Source organism: Octodon degus, unplaced genomic scaffold (assembly GCF_000260255.1).
Source record: "Octodon degus isolate 3935 unplaced genomic scaffold, OctDeg1.0 scaffold00191, whole genome shotgun sequence".
In the NCBI taxonomy this organism is placed as follows: Eukaryota; Metazoa; Chordata; class Mammalia; order Rodentia; family Octodontidae; genus Octodon; species Octodon degus.
Genome location: NW_004524767.1, coordinates 4168975 through 4176333, shown reverse-complemented (window position 1 = coordinate 4176333; position 7359 = coordinate 4168975). Strand labels below are relative to the sequence as shown.

The following is a 7359-nucleotide window of genomic DNA, read 5'->3' as shown; positions in this document are numbered from 1 at the left end:
CTCAGCTTCAGTGTGTGCTTCTCCCAGAGATTTACAGTTTTCTTGCTTAGTTTTAAATTAATCCACTCACGTAAAATCTAATATACATCCACAACCTAAAATTTACTCCGATTAAGTTCCTTTCTCTTCTGAGGTTTAGAAATTGAGATACAACTTTCTGTACCTTCTCAGGATCCCTGTGTGATATATTTTTATTTTTATTTTTAATCTTTTATTTGTTTATTTATTTGGTACAGAGTCTCACTACATGGCTTAGATGCACAGTGATCCTCCCATCTCAGCCTTGCCAGCACTGGGATTACAGGTGTGCACCACCATGCCTGTTCTTCTGGCCCCAGAGTACTCCCATAGTTCTGGAGCCAGCACAGCATATGGTACGGGGGATCAAACCTGGGCCCATGAGCTTGCCAAGACCAGGCATGGTGGCACGTGTCTGTAATCCCAGTGCTGGGGAGGCTGAAAACAGGAGGCTCCCTATGAGTCCGAGTTGTGTAGTGAGACCCTGTACCAAATACATAAAATTAAAAAAAAAAAAAAAAGAAAAGAGAGAAAAAAGAAAAGTACCCAGTGTCTGTAGAAATTGCCTCTCAAAGCAAAAGACTGATGTGCTAACCACCTGAGAAGGTCAGCCCTTCTCATTGTGTAAATATCTGAGTACTGCCCATGGTGTTTCTGTCTCAAGTGTCCTGATTTCTCAGACCTCTTTTTGCTCATGCACTAACTGATTAAAGTAATGGAAATACCTGGTTTGAGGCTTATCTGAAATGTTGTGATGTCTATTTGTCAGGTTTTATTTTTCTAAACATGTTGACCTGTGTTCTAAGACAAATAGTTGAGGAAAAGGCATTGTCTTTGTGCTGTTTCAGCTTCAAGACCACCACTACCAGATGAACATCACTAGTGATTTACTAATGCATTAAGTGCTCAAAAATTATTTTCTAAGTAAATAAGGTTTGTTGAATTACATATTTACTTTTTACATATTCACCCATCACTATGTTAGTATTGATGTACAAAACCTCAGTAGGAAGTAAGTTTAAAAGTCATTAATTAGTATATATCTTTAAAATGTAAGACTGTAAAATTTCTAGCTTCCAAGTATTCTGTGTATCTTCTCCAAATTAGTCACAAATGTGGCCATTTAACCTACCCTAACCTAAGACAAATCATTTACATGTTAATATAAAATAAGAAGTATCTAATTATAACTTGAGGTACCATTTATGTTTTAGGTTTCTTTAAAATGTACAGTTCGGGCTGGGGAGATGGCTCAGTGGAATAAGCGCTTCCCTGGCAAGCGCAAGGGCCTGAGTTCAATCCCCGGTTCCTCAAAAAAAAAAATCATTAAAATGGGCTGGTGAGATGGCTCAGTGGTCTAAAGCACCTACTTAGAACAAGCTAAGCTAAGCAAAGCACAGGGACCGCAGTTCAATCCCCAAGCACCACATGCCAGCCAGCCCCAACCCCTGGTGGGCTGAGCTGGCCACAAACACAAAAAATAAATAAATAAATAAATAAATAAATAAACGTTTAAAATGTACAGTTCAACTTTATTATTTTCTACTTGTCATATTAGTAGTCACATGCTTCTTTCAGAATTACTATAGTTTATCACGCATTTTTAGAAACACATTACCTGTGCTCTCTCTGATATTCTCCAATAACAGAGGACAGTCACCTCCTCTGCTACCTGAAGCTCATACTGAGAAAAGGTAAGTACTGGCTCACTTCTTCACCCAGCTCAAGTGTCATTCTACTCTCGTCATAACACCACTGAGAGTTCTGTTTTAAATCTGGTAAATTGTGCAGTGTTAAATATTAAGTAAGCACCTTACAGGACATAATGCTAAACAGCTGCCTAGGGAAGCTTATTTAAATCTCCCTCTGGATGACCTTCCCAATGGTGAAAAGCTAGAAATAAAATGGAACTAGAGAACTGAGTTTGGTTTCTTTCAAGATTGTTGGTTTGGGCCTTATCTGAAATGTTCTGAGATCTCTACAAACTTATGCAAACCCCATTTTAACAGGATTCAAATTGTTCATGACAAAAGTTATCATCTCTTATATACAAGATCTGATGGAAATTTGTATTTAACACAGTAGCAAAACTCTTGAATGTTGAAGAAACCTAGGATATTTCCAGGGTTTTCTTTGCTCAAATCCACAGTGTTCCACAGGCCACAACCCTATTTCCCTCCCACACCACAGTTGTGCCAGCAGAGTTTGGTTCTTCCTATGATTCCTGTCTGTTATCACTGTTAATATAATCCATGGCCAGTGGTGGAGAAACACAATTGGGAACTACTATATCAAAAAACATCTCAGCACAGCAGCCAGGGCTTGATTCCTAGCATGCTGTGCCAGCCCTGCCCCTGGGGTGCGCTAAAACAGTGAATGAGACTGGGTGTGGTGGAGCACACCTATAATCCCAGAGCTCTGGAGGCTGAAAACAGGAGAATCACTACACGTCTGATCTGTGTAGTGGGACCCTGTAAACCCTGTACTAAACGCATTAAAAATACCAAAAATCTCATTTCTAATTTGGCTAATTATCTAATGGAAAAGCAAATAAATGTGTGCCATTATCTTGGGGCAAGCTTTGAGTGTGACAAACAAGAAATATGTACAGAAAAAAAAGCTGAAAATTCACGAAGCAGAGGAGATGTCATGCCTGATTAGAAATAGCTCTGTAGAAAAAAGAAAGTTCATATTTCAATTTTATTTTCCCCTCCTCTCAGGCTACATCTCAGAAAATAAGTTCTTTTAGTCTACTTGATATTTAGAAGGACACCAGAATCCAAGACTATTGTGATTTTATTTTTACTAGTGTGCTAATGTTTCTACATATTTGACACCCTTTTGAAACATCTTCTAGTGAACTGGCAAAACTGTGAGCAAGAGTGTTTCAGGTGCTACATGCACACAAAAGAAATTTTGAAGTCCCACATGAATCGTATATTACAACAGATAGATATAGATAGATAGATAGATAGATAGATAGATAGATAGATAGCAATATATATCTGATGTACATCATGTCAGATACTGTCAGAAGGAAGTTAACTTTTATATCGGGCAAATATTTTGGCTAATAAAAAAACACATTTGCACAGGTGACAGTCTGCATTTTTAAATTCGATGATGTGTAATGTTTTGAAAAAAAATTTTTTTGACTACTCCAAAGGAACTGAGGTGGCCACATCTAGAGACTGAGACATTTGTTTCTGGGGGAGGCCAAGATGGTGAGTTCTAATGAGTTCAAGTTGAACCAGGAGCCCGAGGACGGCGTCCCCTCCATGTTGTTCAGCCCCAGCACCTCCCAGCTCCTGCTGGTCTCCCCCGAGACACGTCGGTGCACGTTACGATGTGCCAGCCAACTCCCTGTGGCTCAAGTGCTGGAGTGGTCCTGGACTGCATGTCCTGTGATCCAGCACACGCATGGAGTGGGGGATTAGATCATCAGTTCAAAATGCGTGATCTGAACACTGATCAAGACAACCTTGTTGGAACCCATGATGCCTCTATTAGATGTGTTGAACACTGTCTAGAAGTGAATGTGATGGTCACTGCAAGTGGAGAACATACAGTTAAATTATGGATCCCAGAACTCCTTGTAATGCCGGGACCTTCTCTCAGCCTGAAAAGGTCTACACACTCTCAGTGTCTAGAGACTGGCTGATTGTGGGCACAGCAGGCCGCAGAGTGTTAGTGTGGGACTTACGGAACATGGGCTATGTGCAGCCGCGCAGGGAATCCAGCCTGAAATACCAAACTCACTGCATCCGAGCATCTCCAAACAAGCAGGGTTATGTATCAAGCTCTACTGAAGGCCGAGTGGCAGATGAATACTTGGACCCAAGCCCTGAGGTGCAGAAGAAGAAGATGCCCTCAAGTGTCACAGGCTAAAAGAAAATCATTTTGGGTAGATTTACCCAGTCAGTGCCATTTCCTTTCATATTGTCCACAGTGCATTTGCCACAGGTGGTTCTGTTGGATTTGTAAGTACTTGGAATCATTTAACAAAAGGCAACTGTGCCATTTTCCTTGGTACCCAACCAGCATCGCATCACTTGGCTTTAGCAGTGATGGGACTATGCTTGTAATGGCATCATATATGTATGAAATGGGCAACACGGAACATCCTGAAGATGGTATCTTCATTCGCCAAGAGACAGATGCAGAACAAAACCCAAGTCTGCCTTATCATCTCATGAAAGTAGTTTATGGAAAGCGTTTGCTTCCTATGAACGCACGCTTATCCCGAGGGATGTGCAGTAATTGTTATGGGCCTGTTGGTTAGCATGTGAATTTTTCTGTTTTCTGTCTTACAAGAACTTTGTCTTTTATTTTTTAACACCTTGCTTAGAGCAGGAAGTCTTTGTGTCCTTGTGCAGTAGTCCAAAGAATTTCCCCACCTCCTCTCAGCAAGCCCAGTTGCTGTTTACATGCAGTGGGGCTCTTTTTGTTGCGTAATCTGAACCTTTTTTCTCCTGCTGCCTAATAAGGCAGAAATTCAGAAACTTTGAAAACAAAGAGTTTTTTAATATTTTTTTTATTTTAAAGAGACTAAAAAATAATTTAAAAAATTAGAAACAATATAGAATTTTGAAACACGAGGTGATAGGAATTCAGCAATGTTTGTTACAGTGCACATTGTGGTCTTCAAAGCAATTGTTCACTTTACCACATATAAGTGTGTGAAATTGGCCCCCAAAATCGAGCATTAACTGTTTCTTTCAATAAACCAATAGAAATTAATAGTACAATTGTTTTAGCTATTCCTCTTCTTTCTTAAATCCCTCCTTTCCCTCATTCCAGTTTTACTTTGCTTTGGGCAATTTCTTTCCCTTTCACAATACCTATTTTACCTTTCAGATGTAAATATATATATATATATATATATATATATATATATATATATATATTTCTTTTAGCTCAAAATAAATTTTTGTACTCAAAAATTACAAACACATGCATATGCACAAAGATTGACAATGACTTCAAAATCTGGAACTGTGAACATTTCTTTCTTCCAGCGTCCTGTTTTCATAACTGAATGAGATGACTATGCATGCACAGCACTCAGTGGGATGGGGTTTCTCTTTCTTTTCCTCCAGCTCCTTTTCTCCCCATGGTGCTGCATGCCATAGGTATTAATCTTCCATATCTGACATCTTGCATCCAAGAGGCACCCCAGCTTACACAAAGGAGAAGAGGAAAGATCTAGGTCATGGAGTGCAGTTGGAGGGTGGCAGGTTCTGGCAGTGGCTCCCAGACTCACGCTGCTGTGTGCAGAGGGCTGCACCTCCCTCCAGATGCTGAGTAGCAGGTCATCAGGGTGCTCAAGGCAGTTGGTGCTGCCACAAGCTGACACTTGGTGTATGTCTCCAGCTAAAAGGCTACTGCCTTCCAAAATGAGCTTTAGTTACTGCTTTCTCCTGTGTTTACAAGAAAAGCCTAGCCAAATGCTTTGCCCCCCCCCATTGGTGTCGTGTTAGACATCCAGATGAGGTTGGTCTTGTATGCACAGCGACATGACTGACTCAAGATTAGTTCTGTCAACTTCCACAGACCATTCATTCAGCTTATGGTTCTCCAAGAAAAACCTCTTCACCTATATTTCTTAGAAGCCCTTTTTCTCAGGTCTGACTCATAAATTGGGTATACTAAAGAAGCTTAAGCAGCAGGTTTACAGCAGGAACCCAAGGAAGGTCTATATATCTTGAAAATTCCCCTGGCTACTCTATTTAGTGATATTTAAGTGCTTCTCTTTGCCACTACATTAACTGCTATGAGCAGCCTATTATTACACTCACTTTCTATAGCTACTTACAAATTATGTAACATAACTTCAGGTAGACATTCTTGAAAAGTAGATTCATGTTTCTAAGCAATTCTATGCAAGTTTTCCTAGAAGTGTTTATAAAAAGGGAACACATAGGAATATCTTGCACAAAGGTCCCCACTTCAGGGCTGTCTTGCCCTCCCTATTGTTGTTGTTGTTGTCGTTGTTGTTGTCATTGCTGTTACTGTTATGCCGGACCCCTTTCCCCACTGCTGAGATTGCCACTTCCCTGGAACTCCACCCTGATGGCTATGGTGACATCTCACTGGCTGAGACTCACCTGATCCAGAAGGCCCTGCCATACCTGATCGCATCCTCTTTGAAAGTGTTCTTGTCCCTTACATCCTATGGCTGTCAGATAGCAGATCCTCATGTCTCCAGCTCTTTCTTAGCTGTGTTTTTCTGCTGGTGCTATGCATTAGACACTTGGAGTACAGCGTTTTTGGTGCTCCTTCTCCAACTCTCTGACCATTCATCATTGAGTTATTGTCTTTTACTTAACCTTGCTGTAGAATTCCACACACCACATAATTGGTCTCTGGTCATTTCTCTCCTTAAACTCAGTGCACAAACATTAAAATTATGATTACAATCATGATCAAGGACTATTATACACAAAGTCAAGTTTCCCAGTATGATTATAAGCACACATCGACTCACAAACAAGTGCAAGTCTTAACCAAATTAAATTAGGCTATCTCAAATCACCACTTATGTTTTCTCTCTTTTATGAAAGAAAATTGTTTCCATGCTTCCCTTTAATGTTGAAAATGTAAATATAAATTATGGATACTCATTTTTATAAACAAACAATGACAATAATAAAAATTAAAACCATCATAAATTTTAAATATTTATAAAATAGGAAACCCCTGCTTTTTCTGGATATGCATTTATTGCGGGATTTTGTTTTTAGCTTGGTTACTTATAAAGTTAACTTCTGTCTCAGTTGCTTTTCTCTCACTGCTGGGAAAAAATACCAAACACCCAAAGTGAAGGAAGGAAAAGTTTATTCAGCTCACAGTCTGTGGAGGTTTTAGTCCTACTCGGCTCGCTCCAAGGCAGAGTGGCACATGACAGAGGGCAGCAGTTCACGGCGGCAGCAAAGTGTGAAGTGAGCGGCTGCAGCTCAAGCAGCTAGCTGGCGTCTCCTGTTTCCTTAAGTCTGTACACAGGGCATCTGCCCCAGGACACTCACACCCCTTATCCCAGCAGTGTATTGTGAATTTATCACAAACTCTAGAGGATGCCCCATGATGGCAGGATGCTCTGAGGGGACACCTAAATATAAGCCATAACATTAAAGAGGATCTCAGTTGAAATCTTGACAGTGTTATGACATTTTTAGCTGAAGCTCTTATGAAGAATCACTGTTTTAAATTTATAGAGTACATTAATAGAACAAATTTAAAAACTGAGTCTTTAGGTAAAAGAGGAAAAGAAAGGCACCTGCCCTTTAATTCTTGTAATTGAAACTTTAGTGATGATTATAATTATACAATAATGATGACTTA

General features: G+C 39.9%; 1 pseudogene; it reads left to right on the top strand.

Moving 5' to 3' along the window:
- The first annotated feature begins 3239 nt into the window (after positions 1 to 3239).
- Positions 3240 to 4300, top strand: LOC101579914 (annotated as a pseudogene).
- The last annotated feature ends 3059 nt before the right edge of the window (positions 4301 to 7359 follow it).